This window comes from Arachis ipaensis, chromosome B8 (genome assembly GCF_059453495.1).
Source record: "Arachis ipaensis isolate K30076 ecotype BB chromosome B8, ASM5945349v1, whole genome shotgun sequence".
Lineage (NCBI taxonomy): Eukaryota > Viridiplantae > Streptophyta > Magnoliopsida > Fabales > Fabaceae > Arachis > Arachis ipaensis.
Window position 1 is genome coordinate 109,709,638 of NC_142443.1, and position 19,307 is coordinate 109,728,944.

At 39.0% G+C, this 19,307-nt stretch overlaps 2 non-coding genes across 2 annotated transcripts; both read left to right on the forward strand.

The window, feature by feature from the left end:
- The first annotated feature begins 5,119 nt into the window (after positions 1 to 5,119).
- LOC148549221 (small nucleolar RNA R71) lies at positions 5,120 to 5,227 on the forward strand. The gene has a single exon (XR_015897523.1). It is a non-coding gene; the product is annotated as a small nucleolar RNA R71 (small nucleolar RNA).
- Positions 5,228 to 13,682: 8,455 nt separating this feature from the next.
- On the forward strand, positions 13,683 to 13,790 carry LOC148549222 (small nucleolar RNA R71). Its single transcript, XR_015897481.1, has one exon. It is a non-coding gene; the product is annotated as a small nucleolar RNA R71 (small nucleolar RNA).
- Positions 13,791 to 19,307: the final 5,517 nt, after the last annotated feature.

Consider the following 19,307-nt stretch of genomic DNA (forward strand, 5'->3'; position numbering starts at 1 on the left):
GAATATGGAAATAACCTGTGTAACCATCTAAAAAGCAATAATGTGATTTACCTGATAGGCGATCCAGCATTTGATCAATGAATGGAAGTGGGTAGTGATCCTTACGGGTAGCTTGGTTGAGACGCCTGTAATTAATGCAGACTCTCCAAGCATTCTGAACTCTAGTTGCTATGAGCTCTCCATGCTCACTCTTCACTGTAGTGACTCCAGATTTCTTGGGCACCACTTGTACTGGGCTTACCCATTCACTGTCTGAAATGGGATATATGATACCTGCTTCCAATAGTCTGGTCACTTCCTTTTTGACAACTTCCAAGATGGTTGGATTCAATCTTCTTTGGGGTTGACGGACAGGTCTTGCTCCCTCTTCTAAAAATATTATGTGCTCACATACTTGAGGGTTGATTCCTACTATGTCTGCCAAACTCCACCCAATTGCCTTCTTATGCTTCCTCAGTACATTAAGTAACTGCTCTTCTTGTTGAGAAGTCAGTTCCCTTGCAATAATAACCAGAAGCTTCTGCTCATCCTCAAGATAAGCATATTTGAGATGTGGAGGGAGAGGTTTCAATTCTAACTTTTGATCATGGGCGGGCTCTGGATTATCTGGGGCTTGTGAAAATGGCGAAGTGCTCCCATTGTCAGTTAAGAGGGTCCCCACACTTGGACCTTGTCCGGTGTGCCTCTCTTCAAACTCTTCCTTTTGAACTTCAGCCACACTTTCGTCTATGACATCACATTGGAAGATAGAACAATCTTCTGGGGGGTTGTCAATGACTCCATTCAGATTGAAGATTACTATGCGGCCATCTATTTCAAAGGAGTATGTTCCTGAAGAAGCATCCAATTTGAATTTTGATGTCTTCAGGAATGGTCTTCCAAGTAGGATTGATGATGGCTTATCTGATTCATTGTGGGGCATCTCCAAGATATAAAAATCAGTGGGAAATGTGAGCCCTTTAATGTTCACCAAAACATCTTCAGCAACTTCAGCCACTGTAATAATGCTTTTATCTGCTAACACAAAACGAGCTGCCGACCTTTTTAAGGGAGGGAGCCTCAAAACATCATATATAGACAAAGGCATTATACTGACACATGCTCCTAAATCACACATGCAATCATAAATTACTACACCACCAATAGTATAACTAACTATGCAAGGACCTGGATCACTACATTTTTCAGGTAATCCTCCCATTAAAGCAGATATAGAACTACCTAAAGGAATAGTTTCTAATTCATTAATTTTGTCTTTATGGATACATAAGTCTTTTAGAAACTTTGCATATTTAGGTACCTGCTGAATAACATCAAAAAGGGGAACAGTTACCTCAACCTTTTTGAATATCTCTACCATTTTAGGATCGGGTTCCAGCTGCTTCCTGGGCTTCCTTGCAAGTTGTGGAAATGGAATGGAAGTGGTGTTTTCTGTGGTGCATGCGCTTTTTGGTGCTTCCTCCTGTGGTTGAGCTATCTCTTCTTCAGCTACGTCCTGTATATCCTCTTCCTCTTCAACATCTTCGATTTCTACCACCTCTTCAGCTGAGGCGTATTCTGGTGAGCTTGGTTCCTCCTGAATCTTCTCCTGCAGTGTGGTTCCGGACCTCAGGGTGATAGCATTAATGCCTCCCTTTGGATTGGGTAATAGTTGAGAGGGGATTCCAGTGGTGCTTGAAGGTTGGTTACTGGAATTTTGTGCTGATCCAAGCTGTGTCATAAAAGCTTGCAGAGTAGAGGTGAGACCATTCAGACCGGCGTTAATACTATTCTTGATGTTGTTTTCCATGGTCTGCTGTCTTTTCTCAAAAGATTGTAGTAGATCTTCATTAGAAGATAACGAAGAATGAGTAAATTGAGAGGTCTGCTGTTGATTGTTCTGTGGTCCTTGGTTCTGCCTCAGGTGAGGTGCTCTGTAAGGTTGATTTTGCTGCCTGTTATTGTTATTGTTCCACCTCTGATTTCCCTGATTATCTCTGCCTCCTCTGTTATTGTTGTCCCTCCAATTCTGGTTTGAATTGTCCTGCCATCCATGGTTATTATTTCCACTTTGATTGTACCCTTGGTTGGGGCGGTCATAGAAGTTGTGAGTGGATGCCACCATGTTGTCTTCTTGTTGGAGCTGCGGGCATTCATCAGTGTAATGGCTATAATCAGCACAGATTCCGCAAATTCTTTGTGGGACTAGTTGTTGGTTTTACTGTGGTGGAGGAGGTTGAGCTTGCTGAGCTTGTTGATTCAACTGCATTTGTTTCAGCAAGTTGGTCATTTCATAGATGCCTTGAGTTAGAGCAGCAGTCTCTCTGCTAGAAGATACTTCTGCAACAGCTTTTGAACGGCCTTGCTTTTGTCTGTGGTTCCTAGTGGATTCAGCTAAATCACTGATCAATTGCCAAGCTTCATCAGTGGTCTTGTACTTCTTCATAGACCCATTGCTGGCACTTTCCAGTATGGTCTTATCTTGGGGCCTCATACCCTGTGTAATATAGCTGAGTAGCATGATCTTGTCAATCATGTGGTGGGGGCATGCTTCCAAAAGATTATTAAAGCGCTCCCAGTATTCAAAGAGAGTCTCATTGTCATCCTGAACAATTGTGGAGATATCCTTCCTCAGTTTATCAGTAACTTCAGATGAAAATAATTTCTCTAGAAACTCCTTTCTGAGTGTATCCCAGTTGGATACATTTGCTAGAGGTTGAGTGTAGTACCACTCTCTTGCTTTTCCCTCAAGAGAAAACGGAAAAGCTTTCAGCAGAATTGAAGTTTCATCAGTGCCATCACGCCTGACAGTAGAACAGGCTGCCTAGAAATCTCTCAAGTGCCTGATAGGCTCTTGAGCAGGTAGGCCATGAAACTTGGACATCAAATTTAGCAATGCGGGCTTTATTTCAAAATCTGTAGCTACCACTGGATGATGCGCTTGAAACGGTTGCATTGTAAAATCAGGGGCTCCTTCTTCCTGGATGGTAACTCTCCTAGCTGCCATGTTTTCTGCGCGTAAAACAACCGAATCAGTAGAACGGGGGCTGGTTTCTTCCTCAGATTCACTTTCAGATCTGCCCTCAGAGCGGGCTAACCGACGCTGTTCTCGCCTTATTCGTGAAATTGTCCTTTCAATTTTAGGATCGAATATTAGCAAGCGCGGATCAGGAAGTGAACGTGTCATTTGACGGAAGAAACATGCAGCTCATAGTAGCAAAATAAAATAAAATACAAATAAATAAATTCTAATGAATAAAATTAGCACTCTATTGCAACTCCCCAGCAACGGCGCCAAAAATTGATGAGACGCAGAAGCTGGTGAATTAAAAATTATTAAAATGGTTACGTTGTAAGTATAGTTCTTAACTCACCGAAAATCTGCCTATCAATTTAGAAATATGTCACAGAGAGTTAAATTAAAAATTACTGGGAGTTTTAAGTCCCAGGTCGTCTCCCAACGAGTTGCAGAAAAGTGTGCTATCTTATTAATCAGATGTTCCAAGAAGTTGAGCTAAGTAAATTGGAATGTAAATTGAGGAAATTTAAATAATATGAATAAAAGCCTTGACTGGGAGTTGATTGGTTGGAATTTCTACTATTGATGGAGTGATTGTAAGATTAATTTATAATTAATGGTTGTTCTGTTTGGTTATCCTTTACTAGGTAAGAAAAAGTCAAACAAGTTGGAATGCCAGATCTGTTCACAAGTTGCAACCCACTTAGTTCAAAGGGATTGGCGTTGGTGACAGGATAGCAATCTAACATTTAACCCAATTACAAATTTTTCCTTCAATTCTTCCAACTCAAGAGTTCCTTTTAATCAACTCCCCATCAAGTAAAAAAACTACTCACACATTGTAAATAATAAATTCATAGCACATGAAAGGGAATTAAAAGAAGACATGATTATTGGAATTGAAATTGAATTAAAAAGAAATAATCCTTGCATTAAATAATCATAAAAGTATCTGAATGACAAAATTGAACAAAGCAAAGAACATGGAAGAACAAAACCAAGTTAAGAGAACAAACTAGAATGACGAAGTCTTGATGAGGAAATATCTCTTCTCAATGTTCCAATGCTAAGACCAATTGAAAATTAAAATTCTAAAAACCTAGAGAGAAAAACCTAAGAGAGTAAAAACTAGATCTAAAACTGTCTCCGAATGAATGTGTTATTTGTTTCTGCATATTCTCTGACTCTAGTCTGCTGTTCCGGGCCGAGAATTGGGTCGAAATAGGGTCCAAAATCGCCCCCAGCAAATTCTGCAGATTATGCAGATCGCACATGTCACGCGATCGCGTCATCCATGCGGACGCGTCATTCGCGCTTTTCTTTGCCACGCGTTCGCGTCGTCCACGCTACCGCGTCGCCAGAACTTTTCCAATTCGCGCGGCCGCATGAGCCGTGCGGCCGCGTCACTGCGATTTGCTCTCTTTTGCGCGGTCGCGTGAGCCATGCGACCGCGTCACTTCTCGCTGGTTATCTCCTCAAATTCTTGTGTTCCTTCCATTTTTGCTAGCTTCCTTTCCAATCTCTAACTCATTTATGCCCTGTAAAGTCTGAAACACTCAACACACAGATCACAATATCGAATGGAATAAAGGAGAGTTAAAAATAAATAATTAAAGTCTCTAGGAAGCAATTTTCAAACATGTAATAAATTCAGGAAGGAAATCTAAATGCATGCTAATTTAATGAATAAGTGGGTAAGGATCATGATAAAACCACACAATTAAACACAATATAAATCATAAAATAGTGGTTTATCACTGGGTTCTCAGGATCTTAAGCTTCTTCTTCAGAGGAAGCTTCCTTAGTACTGCCTGTTGCTGCTTGCACTCCAGACAGACTCTGAGAAATCATATTGACTTGTTGGGTCAATATTTTATTCTGAGCCAATATGGCATTCAGAGTACCAATCTCAAGAACTCATTTCCTCTGAGCTATCCCATTATTCACAGGATTCCTTTCAGAAGTGTACATGAATTGGTTATTTGCAACCATTTCAATGAGTTCCTGAGCTTCTGCAGGCGTCTTCTTCAGATGAAGAGATCCTCCAGCAGAGCTATCCAATGACATCTTGGATAGTTCAGACAGACCATCATAGAAAATACCTATGATGCTCCATTCTGAAAGCATGTCAGAAGGGCACCTTCTGATCAATTGCTTGTATCTTTCCCAAGCTTCATAGAGGGATTCACCTTCCTTCTGTCTGAAGGTTTGAACTTCCACTCTAAGCTTGCTTAATTTTTGAGGTGGAAAGAACTTTTCCAAGAAGGCATTGACTAGCTTTTTCCAAGAGTTCAGGCTTTCTTTAGGTTGTGAATCCAACCATGTCCTAGCTCTGTCTCTTACAGCAAAAGGAAAAAGCATAAGTCTGTAGACTTCAGGGTCAACCCCATTGGTCTTGACAGTGTCACAGGTTTGCAAGAATTCAGCTAAGAACTGATGAGGATCTTCCAATGGAAGTCCATGAAACTTGCAATTCTGTTGCATTAGAGAAACTAATTGAGGCTTAAGCTCAAAGTTGTTTGCTCCAATGGCAGGGATTGAGATGCTTCTCCCATAGAAGTTGGGAGTAGGTGCAGTAAAGTCACCAAGTACCTTCCTTGCATTGTTGGCATTGTTGTTTTCGGCTGCCATGGTTTCTTCTTCCTTGAAAAGCTCTGTTAGGCCCTCTAAAGAGAATTGTTCTTTAGCTTCTCTTAGCTTTCTCTTCAAGGTCCTTTCAGGTTCAGGATCAGTTTGAATAAGTATGCCTTTATCTTTGCTCCTTCTCATATGAAAGAGAAGAAAACAAGAAAGTAGGGAATCCTCTATGTCACAGTATAGAGATTCCTTGAGGTGTCAGAGGAAAAGAAGAATAGAAGGAGGAGGTAGATAGAAGAGAATTCGAGCTTATCAAGAGGGATAGAGTTCTAATTGCACCTTGAGGAGGAGTGTTAGTCCCTTAAATAGAAGGATGTGAGAAGAGGGGAAGAATTTTCGAAAATAAATTAAAAAGATTTTGAAATAATTAAAATGAAATTTGAAAATTTGATTGAGATTTTCAAAAATTAAGATTAGGAAAGAAATTAAGTGATTTTGAAAAAAGATTTTGAAATTAGAAATTAAAAAGATATGATTGAAAATTAATTTTGAAAAAGATGTGATTGAAAAGATATGATTGAGAAGATATGATTGAGAATCAGACTAAAAAGATAAAGTTTTAAAATTAAAGTTGATTACTTGACTAATAAGAAATTAAAAGATATGATTCTTAAAATTTAAAATTTGATCCTTTCTTAATAGGCAAGTAACAACTTGAAAATTTTGAAGTAAATCATTAATAGTAGAAAAGATTTTCGAAAATAATAAAAAATGGAAAGAAATTGATTTTGAAGAGATATGATTGAAAAGATATGATATGAAAAAGATTTGATTTTGAAAAATTATGAAAATTTGAAAAAAATTTGGATTAAAAATAAAATCTTCCCTCTAGTGTCCTTCTGGCGTTAAACGCCCAGAATGGCATCCATTTTGGCGTTTAACGCCCAAAATCCTACCATTTTGGGCGTTTACCCTGGCTGGGCGTTTAAACGCCAGTTTTCCTTCTTCACTGGGCGTTTTGAACGCCCAGCTTTTTCTGTTTGATTCCTCTGCTGAATATTCTGAATCATCAATTCTTTGTATTATTGACTTGAAAAGACACAATTTTTGAAAATATTTTTGGATTTTTAATGATGAGAAACAATAAAAAATGCAACTAAGATCAAATAAACAATGCGTGCAAGACATCAAACTTAGAAGTTTGTATACTAAGGACTATAACAAATTGAAAATGCATGTAAGAAACAACAAAAGACATAGAATAAGAGAAATTAAATATGAGAGCACTGAAATCATCAAGAACAACTTGAAGATCAATGAAGAACATAATGCATATATTCGAAAAATGCAAGAAGAATAAAAACATGTAATTGACACCAAACTTAAAAATTGATACTAGACTCAAACAAGAAACATAAAATATTTTTTATTTTTATGGTTTTATAAATTTTTTTTTGTGATTTTTGAAACTTATATAGAAAAGAAAATAAGGAGAATCAAAACTTTTAATAAGAATTCCAGGAATCATGCAATGTTAGTCTAAAGCTTCAGTCTAAAAAGATTAGACATGGTTGGCCAAGCTTCAGCAGGACATTACATTCAGCAGCTAAATTGATGAGAATCAATAAGCTTTCGTGATGATAAGAACATCACCTTGAAACTCTAGAATCCATTCTTAAAAATTCTGAAAAATAAAAAGAAAAGTACCTAATCTAAGCAACAAGATGAACCGTCAGTTGTCCAAACTCGAACAATCCCCGACAACGGCGCCAAAAACTTGGTGCACAAAATTGTGATCATCAACAATGGCGCCAAAGGACTTGGAGCTCTTAAACGTGAATCACACTTTGTCACAATTCTGCACAACTAACCAACAAGTGCACTGGGTCGTCCAAGTAATAAACCTTACGTGAGTAAGGGTCGATCCCACGGAGACTGTCGGCTTGAAGCAAGCTATGGTCACCTTGTAAATCTCAGTCAGGCAAATTCAGATGGTGATGGGGAATTGATAATTAAAAGATAAATAAAACATAAAATAAAGATAGAGATACTTATGTAATTCTTTGGTTGGAATTTCAGATAAGCGTATGAAGATGCTTTGTTCCTCCTGAACCTCTGCTTTCCTATTGACTTCTTCCAATCATTCATACTCCTTTCCATGGCAAGCTTTATGTTGGGCATCACCGTTGTCAATGGCTACTTCCCGTCCTCTCAGTAAAAACGTTCCAAATGCGCTGTCATCGCATGGCTAATCATCTGTCGGTTCTCGATCATGCTGGAATAGGATCCATTGATCCTTTTGCGTCTGTCACACGCCCAACAATCGCGAGTTTGAAGCTCGTCACAGTCATCCCTTCCCAGATCCTACTCAGAATACCACAGACAAGGTTTAGATGTTCCAGATCTCAGGAATGGCCGCCAATAATTCTAGCCTATACCACGAAGGTTCCAATCTGAGATTAGAAACCCAAGAGATACACATTCAAGCTTGTTTGCATGTAGAATGGAAGTGGTTGTCAGTTGGTGCACGAAATTATGATCTCCAGGCTCGAACAAATCCTGGTAATGGCTCCAAAGCTTGGTGCTCTGATCTTAATTCATAATTGTCACAACTTCGATACAACTAACCAGCAAGTGCACTGGGTCGTCCAAGTAATACCTTACGTGAGTAAGGGTCGAATCCCACGGAGATTGTTGGTATGAAGCAAGCTATGGTCACCTTGTAAATCTCAGTTAGGCGGATATAAAATAATCATGGAGTTTTCGAATAATAATTAATAAGATAGGGATAGAGATACTTATGTAATTCATTGGTAGGAATTTCAGATAAGCGAATGGAGATGCTTTTCGTCCCTCTGAACCTCTGCTTTCCTGCTATCTTCACCCAGTCAGTCTTACTCCTTTCCATGGCTGGCTTTATGTGATACATCACCACTGTCAATGGCTACTTTCGGTCATCTCTCGGGAAAATGATCCAATGCCCTGTCACGGCACGGCTAATCGTCTGGAGGCATCACCCTTGTCAATGGCTTCATCTTATCCTCTCAGTGAATAATATGCTCACGCACCCTGTCACGGCACGGCTATTCATCTGTCGGTTCTCGATCATGCTGGAATAGGATTTACTATCCTTTTGCGTCTGTCACTAATGCCCTGCAATCGCGAGTTAGGAGCTCGTCACAGTCATTCAATCATTGAATCCTACTCGGAATACCATAGACAAGGTTTAGATCTTCCGGATTCTCTTGAATGCCGCCATCATTCTAGCTTACGCCACGAAGATTCTGGTTAGGAGATCTAAGAGATATTCGTTCTAGCTTAATTCATGTAGAACAGAAGTGTTTGTCAGGCACGCGTTCATAAGGGAGAAGGATGATGAGCGTCACACATAATCATCACCTTCATCACGTTCTTGGGTGCGAATGGATATCTTAGAAGCGAAATAAGAAGAATTGAATAGAAAACAGTAGTACTTTGCATTAATCTTTGAGGAACAGCAGAGCTCCACACCTTAATCTATGGAGTGTAGAAACTCTACCGTATGAAAATACATAAGTGAAGGTCCAGGCATGGCCGTGTGGCCAGCCCCCTATGATCTAAGAACCAGGCGTCCAAAGATGGTCAAAAAGACTAGTAAAAGGTCCTATTTATAATAAACTAGCTACTAGGGTTTACATGAGTAAGTAATTGATGCATAAATCCACTTCCGGGGCCCACTTGGTGTGTGTTTGGGCTGAGCCTGAGTGTTGCACGTGCAGAGGCCATTTGTGGAGTTGAACGCCAGTTTCTGTGCCAGTTTGGGCGTTCAACTCTGGTTTTGGATCCTTTTTTGGCGCTGGACGCCAGATTTTGGCAGAAGGCTGGCGTTGAACGCCAGTTTACGTCGTCAATTCTTGGCCAAAGTATGAATTATTATATATTGCTGGAAAGCCCTGGATGTCTACTTTCCAACGCAATTGGAAGCGCGCCATTTCGAGTTCTGTAGCTCCAGAAAATCCACTTTGAGTGCAGGGAGGTCAGAATCCAACAGCATCAGTAGTCCTTTTTCAACCTCTGAATCTGATTTCTGCTCAAGTCCCTCAATTTCAGCCAGAAAATACCTGAAATCACAGAAAAACACACAAACCCATAGTAAAGTCCAGAAATGTGAATTTAACATAAAAACTAATGAAAACATCCCTAAAAGTAACTAGATCCTACTAAAAACATACTAAAAACAATGTCAAAAAGCGTATAAATTATCCGCTCATCACAACACCAAACTTAAATTGTTGCTTGTCCCCAAGCAACTGAAAATCAAATAGGATAAAAAGAAGAGAATATACTATAAATTCCAAACTATCAATGAAACATAGCTTCAATCATATGAGCGGGACTTATAGCTTTTTGCCTCTTGAATAATTTTGGCATCTCGCTTTATCCATTGAGGTTCAGAATGATTGGCATCTATAGGAACTTCAGATTTCGAATAGTGTTATTGACTCTCCTAGTTCAGTATGATGATTCTTGAACACAGCTTCTTTATGAGTCTTGGCCGTGGCCCTAAGCACTTTGTTTTCCAGTATTACCACCGGATACATAAATGCCACAGACACATAATTGGGTGAACCTTTTCAGATTGTGACTCAGCTTTGCTAAAGTCCCCAATTAGAGGTGTCCAGGGTTCTTAAGCACACTCTTTGTTTTTTTTTTTTTTTTTTTTGCTTTGGACCTTGACTTTAACCGCTTAGTCTCAAGTTTTCACTTGACACCTACACGCCACAAGCACATGGTTAGGGACAGCTTGGTTTAGCCGCTTAGACCAGGATTTTATTCCTTTAGGCCCTCCTATCCACTGATGCTCAAAGCCTTGGGATCCTTTTTATTTGCCCTTGCCTTTTGGTTTTAAGGGTTATTGGCTTTTTCTGCTTGCTTTTTCTTTTTCTTTCTATATTTTTTTCTCGCCTATATATTTTTTTTTCTGCAAGCTTTGTTCTTTGCTGCTTTTTCTTGCTTCAAGAATCATTTTTATGATTTTTCAGATTATCAAATAACATGTCTCCTAGTCATTATTCTTTCAAGAGCCAACATATTTAACATTCTTAAACAACAACTTCAAAAGACATATGCACTGTTCAAGCATACATTCAAAAAACAAGAAGCATTGTCACCACATCAATATAATTAAGCTAAGTTCAAGGATAAATTTGAAACTCATGTACTTCTTGTTCTTTTGAATTAAAACATTTTTCATTTAAGAGAGGTGATGGATTCATAGGACATTCATAACTTTAAGACAAAGTTACTAACTACTAATGATCATGTAATGAAGACACAAACATAGATAAGCACATAACATAGAAAACGAAAAACAGAAGAAGTAAGAACAAGGAATGAGTCCACCTTAGTGATGTCCTTGAGCTCTTCTATGTCTCTTCCTTGTCTTTGCTGCTCCTCCTTCATTGCTTTTAGATCTTCTCTGATTTCATGAAGGATGATGGAGTGCTCTAGATGTTCCACCCTTAGTTGCTTCCAATAATTGTGTGGAAGAAAATGTATCCCCTGAGGTATCTCAGGGATCTCTTGATTTGCAGTCAAATGTTCTACCACTGAGCTATAGACCCTTGATGGAAGCTTTTGTCTTCCCTTTCCTCTTTCTAGAGGTTTCTCTGGCCTTAGGTGCCATCAATGGTTATGGAAAAAACAAAAAAGCTATGCTTTTACCACACCAAACTTAGAATGTTGCTCGCCATCGAGCAAAAGAAGAAAGAATAGAAGAATAAGAAGAAGATATGGAGGAGATGGATGGGAGTGTGTATTCGGCCATATGGGTGGGATTGGGTGGGAGAGAGATGTTGAATTTTGAAGGTAGTGGGTGTATGGATGTGAGTGGTAAATGGAAAATAGAAGGGATGATCGTGAATGGAAAGAGAGATGATGAGGTAGGTGGGGATCCTGTGGGGTCCACAGATCCTGAGATGATCCTGTGGGGTCCACAGATCCTGAGGTGTCAAGGCATTTACATCCCTGCACCAATTTAGGCATGTAAAATGCCCTTGCACACAACTCTGGGCGTTCAGTGCCAGGTTGGTGCCCATTTTGGGCGTTCAACGCCCCTTTGCTGCCATTTCTGGCGTTGAACGCCAGAACCATGCTTGTTCTGGGCGTTCAGCGCCAGGATGCTCCCATTCTGGGCGTTCAGCGCCAGAACTATGCTCTGTTCTGGCGTTTGAACGCCAGACAGATGCTCCTCCAGGGTGTGATTTTTCTTCTGCTGTTTTTGATTCCGTTTTCAATTTTTATATTTATTTTGTGACTCCACATGATCATGAACCTAAGAAAACATGAAAAACAATAAAAATAAGAATCAGATAAACATTGGGTTGCCTCCCAACAAGCGCTTCTTTAATGTTAATAGCTTGACAGTGGGCTCTCATGGGCCTCACAGATGTGCAGAGCTTTGTTAAGACTCTCCAACACCAAACTTAGAGTTTGGATATGGGAGTTCAACACCAAACCTAGAGTTTGGTTGTGGCCTCCCAACACCAAACTTAGAGTTTGACTGTGGGGGCTCTGGTTGACTCTGCTTTGAGAGAAGCTTTTCAAGCTTCTTCTCCATAGTTGTAGAGGGAGATCCTTGAGTTTTGAATACAAGGGAGTTCTCATTCCATTGAAGGACTATTTCACCTCTGTCAACATCAATCACAGCTCTTGCTGTGGCCAGGAAAGGTCTTCCTAGGATGATGGATTCATCCTCTTCCTTTTCAGTATCCAGGACTATGAAATCAGTAGGTATGTAAAGGCCCTCAACCTTTACTAATACATCTTCTACTTGTCCATAAGCCTGTCTTCTTGAGCTGTCTGCCATCTCTAGTGAGATTTTAGCAGCTTGCACCCCATAGATTCCCAGTTTCTCTATTACAGAGAGGGGCATGAGGTTTATTCCTGAACCAAGGTCACACAGAGCCTTAAAGAGCATGGTGCCTATGGTACAGGGTATTATGAACTTTCCAGGATCCTGTCTCTTCTGAGGCAATGTCAGTTGATCCAGATCACTTAGTTCATTGATGAACAAGGGAGGTTCAACTTCCCAAGCATCAATGCCAAACAATTTGGCATTCAGCTTCATGATTGCACCAAGAAACTTGGCAGTTTGCTCTTCAGTAACATCCTCATTCTCTTCAGAAGAGGAATACTCATCAGAGCTCATGAAGGGCATAAGAAGGTTCAATGGAATCTCTATGGTCTCTAGATGAGCCTCAGAGTCCTTTGGTTCCTCAGAGGGAAGCTCCTTATTGATCACTGGACGTCCCAGGAGGTCTTCCTCCTTGGGATTCACGTCCTCTCCTCTCCTCAGAGGTTCGGCCATGGCGCTTATGTCAATGGCCTTGCACTCTCCTTTTGGATTCTCTTCTGTATTGCTTGGGAGAGTACTAGGAGGGATTTCAGTGATCCTTTTACTCAGCTGGCCTACTTGTGCTTCCAGATTTCTAATGGAAGATCTTGTTTCATTCATGAAACTTACAGTGGCCTTAGATAGATCAGAGACTAGATTTGCTAAATTAGAAGCATTTTGTTCAGAGTTCTCTGTCTGTTGCTGAGTTGATGATGGAAAAGGCTTGCTATTGCTAAACCTGTTTCTTCCACCATTATTAAAGCCTTGTTGAGGCTTTTGATCCTTCCATGAGAAATTTGGATGATTTTTCCATGTTGAGTTATAGGTGTTTCCATAAGGTTCACCTAAGTAATTTACCTCTGCTATTGCAGGGTGCTCAGGATCATAGGCTTCTTCTTCAGAAGATGCCTCTTGAGTACTGTTGGATGCAGCTTGCATTCCATGCAGACTCTGAGAGATCATATTGACTTGCTGAGTCAATATTTTATTCTGAGCCAATATGGCATTCAGAGTATCAACCTCAAGAACTCCCTTCTTCATAGGCGTCCCATTACTCACAGGATTCCTTTCAGAAGTGTACATGAACTGGTTATTAGCAACCATGTCAATGAGTTCTTGAGCTTCTGCAGGCGTTTTCTTTAGGTGAATGGATCCACCTGCAGAAGTGTCCAGTGACATTTTTGATAGCTCAGATAAACCATCATAGAATATATCCAGGATGGTCCATTCTGAAAGCATGTCAGAAGGACACTTTTTGGTCAACTGTTTGTATCTTTCCCAAGCTTCATAGAGGGATTCACCTTCTTTCTGTCTGAAGGTTTGAACATCAGCTCTAAGCTTGCTCAGCTTTTGAGGAGGAAAGTACTTGGCTAAGAAAGCCGTGACCAGCTTATCCCAAGAGTTCAGGCTGTCTTTGGGTTGAGAATCCAACCATAATCTAGCTCTGTCTCTTACAGCAAAAGGGAAAAGCATGAGCCTGTAGACTTCAGAATCTACTCCATTAGTCTTAACAGTATCACATATTTGTAAGAATTCAGTTAAGAACTGAAAAGGATCTTCAGATGGAAGTCCATGAAACTTGCAGTTCTGCTGCATCAGAGAAACTAATTGAGGTTTCAGCTCAAAGTTGTTTGCTCCAATGGCAGGAATGGAGATGCTTCTTCCATGTAAATTGGAATTAGGTGCAGTAAAGTCACCAAGCATCTTCCTTACATTATTATTATTTTCGGCTGCCATCTCCTTTTCCTGTTCGAAAATTTCTGAAAGGTTATCTTTGGATTGTTGTATTTTAGCTTCTCTTAATTTTTTCTTCAGAGTCCTTTCAGGTTCTGGATCTGCTTCCACAAGAATGTTCTTATCCTTGCTCCTGCTCATATGACAAAGAAGAAGGCACAGAAAAGTAATAATAATAATAGAGATCCTTTATACCACAGTATAGGGATCCCTGTGTGAGTAGAAGAAGAGGGGGAGACAAAGAATGTAATATAATGGAAGAAACACAACTGTGAGGAGGCTAGAGATGTGAGATGAGATGTTAGGATATGAATGAATTAATAGAATAAGATGGGGGAGGGAAAATTTTCGAAAATTATTTTGAAAAAGAGTTAGTGATTTTTGAAAATAGTTTTTGAAAAATGTTTAGTATTTTTTTCGAAAATTTTTGAAATAAAAAATAAAGATAAAAATAATTAGTTAATTAAAAAGAAATTTTTGAAAAAGAGGGAAGATATTTTCGAAAACTAGAGAGAGAGAGTTAGTTAGGTAGTTTTGAAAAAGTTAAGAAACAAACAAAAAGTTAGTTAGTTAGTTGAAACAAATTTTGAAAACCAATTTTGAAAAGATAAGAAGTTAGGAAGTTAGAAAAGATATTTTGAAATCAAATTTTGAAAAAGATAAGATAAGAAGATATTTTTGAAAAGATATGATAGAAAGTAGTTTTTGAAAAAGATTTGATTTTTAAAATCACAATTAATGACTTGATTCACAAGAAATCACAAGATATGATTCTAGAACTTAAAGTTTGAATCTTTCTTAACAAGTAAGTAACAAACTTGAAATTTTTGAATCAAAACACTAATTGATTAGTTATTTTCGAAATTTTTTTTTATATAAAAATAAGAAAAAGATTTTTGAAAAATATTTTTGGAATTTTCGAAAATAACTAATAATTTTGAAAAAGATTTGATTTTTGAAAAAGATTTTGAAAAAGATAAGATTTTCAAATTGAAAATTTGATTTGACTCATGAGAAACAATTTGATTTTAAAAATTTTTGAAAAAGTCAATCCAAATTTTCGAATTTGATGAGAGAAAAAGGGAAAGATATTTTTTTGATTTTTGAAATTTTTATGATGCAAGAGAAAAACACTAAAAAGATGCAATGCATGAAAATTTTTGAATCAAAACCATGAATGCATACATGAATGATATGAATGTCAAGATGAACACCAAGAACACTTTGAATGTCATGATGAACATCAAGAACATATTTTTGAAAAATTTTTAATGCAAAGAAAACATGCAAGACACCAAACTTAGAATTCTTTAATGCTTACGCACTAAGAATTCAAGAATCCATATGATAAACATGAAAAGACACAAAACAAAAAATCATCAAGACCAAACAAGAAGACTTACCAAGAACAACTTGAAGATCATGAAGAACACCATGAATGCATGAAATTTTCGAAATATGCAAGATGCACATGCAATTGACACCAAACTTATGATTTGACTCAAGACTCAAACAAGAAACACAAAATATTTTTGATTTTTATGATTTTCTAATTTTTTTTGTATTTTTTTTCGAAAATTATATGAAAAAGAAAAAATAAGGATTCCAAAATTTTTAATATGAATTCCAGGAATCTTGCCATGTTAGTCTAAAGCTTCAGTCCAGGAATTAGACATGGCTCACTAGCCAGCCAAGCTTTCAATGAAAGCTCCAGTCCAAAACACTAGACATGGCCAATGGCCAGCCAAGCTTTAGTCTTTAACACGAGAGTATATTGCTCTTTGATAACAAATTGCAAGCCTCAGTCCAAAAGAATTTAGACATGGCTTTACAGCCAGCCAGGCTTCTCATGCTTCATGAAACACTAGAATTCATTCTTAAAATTTTTGAATAAATTTTTGAAAACATTTTTAATTTTTTTCGAAAACAGATGAGAAAAGTTTTGAAATATTTTTGAAAAATTTTTTAAAAAGAAAACGAAAAGAAAGTTACCCAATCTGAGTAACAAGATGAACCGTCAGTTGTCCAAATTCAAACAATCCCCGGCAACGGCGCCAAAAACTTGGTGTTGTTGCCGGGATTGGGATCTCAGACGATTCTTGGTGCCAAACAGGAACAATTAAGTCCCCGGCAACGGCGCCAAAAACTTGGTGCTCTGATCTTAATTCATAATTGTCACAACTTCGATACAACTAACCAGCAAGTGCACTGGGTCGTCCAAGTAATACCTTACGTGAGTAAGGGTCGAATCCCACGGAGATTGTTGGTATGAAGCAAGCTATGGTCACCTTGTAAATCTCAGTTAGGCAGATATAAAATAATCATGGAGTTTTCGAATAATAATTAATAAGATAGGGATAGAGATACTTATGTAATTCATTGGTAGGAATTTCAGATAAGCGAATGGAGATGCTTTTCGTCCCTCTGAACCTCTGCTTTCCTGCTATCTTCACCCAGTTAGTCTTACTCCTTTCCATGGCTGGCTTTATGTGATACATCACCACTGTCAATGGCTACTTTCGGTCATCTCTCGGGAAAATGATCCAATGCCCTGTCACGGCACGGCTAATCGTCTGGAGGCATCACCCTTGTCAATGGCTTCATCTTATCCTCTCAGTGAATAATATGCTCACGCACCCTGTCCCGGCACGGCTATTCATCTGTCGGTTCTCGATCATGCTGGAATAGGATTTACTATCCTTTTGTGTCTGTCACTAACGCCCTGCAATCGCGAGTTAGGAGCTCGTCACAGTCATTCAATCATTGAATCCTACTCGGAATACCACAGACAAGGTTTAGACCTTCCGAATTCTCTTGAATGCCGCCATCATTCTAGCTTACGCCACGAAGATTCTGGTTAGGAGATCTAAGAGATATTCGTTCTAGCTTAATTCATGTAGAACAGAAGTGTTTGTCAGGCACGCGTTCATAAGGGAGAAGGATGATGAGCGTCACACATAATCATCACCTTCATCACGTTCTTGGGTGCGAATGGATATCTTAGAAGCAAAATAAGAAGAATTGAATAGAAAACAGTAGTACTTTGCATTAATCTTTGAGGAACAGCAGAGCTCCACACCTTAATCTATGGAGTGTAGAAACTCTACCGTATGAAAATATATAAGTGAAGGTCCAGGCATGGCCGTGTGGCCAGCCCCCTATGATCTAAGAACCAGGCGTCCAAAGATGGTCAAAAAGACTAGTAAAAGGTCCTATTTATAATAAACTAGCTACTAGGGTTTACATGAGTAAGTAATTGATGCATAAATCCACTTCCGGGGCCCACTTGGTGTGTGTTTGGGCTGAGCCTGAGTGTTGCACGTGCAGAGGCCATTTGTGGAGTTGAACGCCAGTTTCTGTGCCAGTTTGGGCGTTCAACTCTGGTTTTGGATCCTTTTCTGGCGCTGGACGCCAGATTTGGGCAGAAGGCTGGCGTTGAACGCCAGTTTACGTCGTCAATTCTTGGCCAAAGTATGGACTATTATATATTGCTGGAAAGCCCTGGATGTCTACTTTCCAACGCAATTGGAAGCGCGCCATTTCGAGTTCTGTAGCTCCAGAAAATCCACTTTGAGTGCAGGGAGGTCAGAATCCAACAGCATCAGTAGTCCTTTTTCAACCTCTGAATCTGATTTCTGCTTAAGTCCCTCAATTTCAGCCAGAAAATACCTGAAATCACAGAAAAACACACAAACCCATAGTAAAGTCCAGAAATGTAAATTTAACATAAAAACTAATGAAAACATCCCTAAAAGTAACTAGATCCTACTAAAAACATACTAAAAACAATGTCAAAAAGCGTATAAATTATCCGCTCATCATCAGTCACGCGTTCATAGGTGAGAATGGTGATGAGTGTCACATAATCATTACATTCATCATGTTTTCGGGTGCGAATGAATATCTTGGAGAAGAAATAGACTTGAGTTGAATAGAAAAACAATAGTACTTGTATTAATTCATGAAGAACAGCAAAGCTCTACACCTTAATCTATGGTGTGTAGAAACTCCACCGTTGAAAATACATAAGAACAAAAGGTCTAGGCATGGCCGAATGGCCAGCCTCCCAAACGTGAAAAGGTCTATCAAAAGTATGATCAAGTGTTCTCGTGTGTGTAAATACAATAGCAAAAAGTCCTATTTATAGAGAACTGGTAGCCTAGGGTTTACAGAATTAATGCAGAAATCTTCTTCCGAGCCCACTTGGTGTGTGCTTGGGCTGACCATTGAAGCTTCCATGTGTAGAGACTTTTCTTGGAGTTAAATGCCAGCTTTTGTGCCAGTTTGGGCGTTTAACTCCAGCTTTTGTGCCAGTTCCGGCGTTAAACGCCAGAATTCTTGAGCTGACTTGGAACGCCTAATTGGGCCATCAAATTTCGGGCAAAGTATAGACTATTATATATTGCTGGAAAGCCCAGGATGTCTACTTTCCAACGCAATTGAGAGCACGCCAATTGGGCTTCTGTAGCTCTAGAAAATCTACTTCGAGTGCAAGGAGGTCAGAATCCAACAATATCTGCAGTCCTTTTTCAGCCTCTGAATTAGATTTTTGCTCAGGTCCCTCAATTTCAGCCAGAAAATACCTGAAATCACAGAAAAAAACACAAACTCATAGTAAAGTCCAAAAAAGTGATTTTTATTTAAAAACTAATAAAAATATAATAAAAACTAATTAAAATATACTAAAAACATACTAAAAACAATGCCAAAAAGCGTATAAATTATCCGCTCATCAGTTCCTCAAAGGGAAACTCTTTTCTGTCCAGAGGATGTCCCATGAGGCTTTTCTCACTGGGACTCATGTCCTCCTCACTCTCTCCAGGTTCGGCCATGTTGATCATGGTTATGGCCTTGCACTCTCTCTTGGGATTTTCTTCTGTATTGCTTGGGAGAGTACTGGGAGGAGTTTCAGTAATCTTCTTACTCAGCTGACCCACCTGTGCCTCCAAATTTCTAATGGAGGATGTTGTTTCATTCATGAAACTTAGTGTGGTCTTGGATAGATCAGAGACTATGGTTGCCAGGCCAGAATGGCTCTGTTCAGAATTCTCTGTGTGTTGCTGAGAAGATGATGGAAAAGGCTTGCTATTGCTAAACCTATTTCTTCCACCATTATTATTGAAG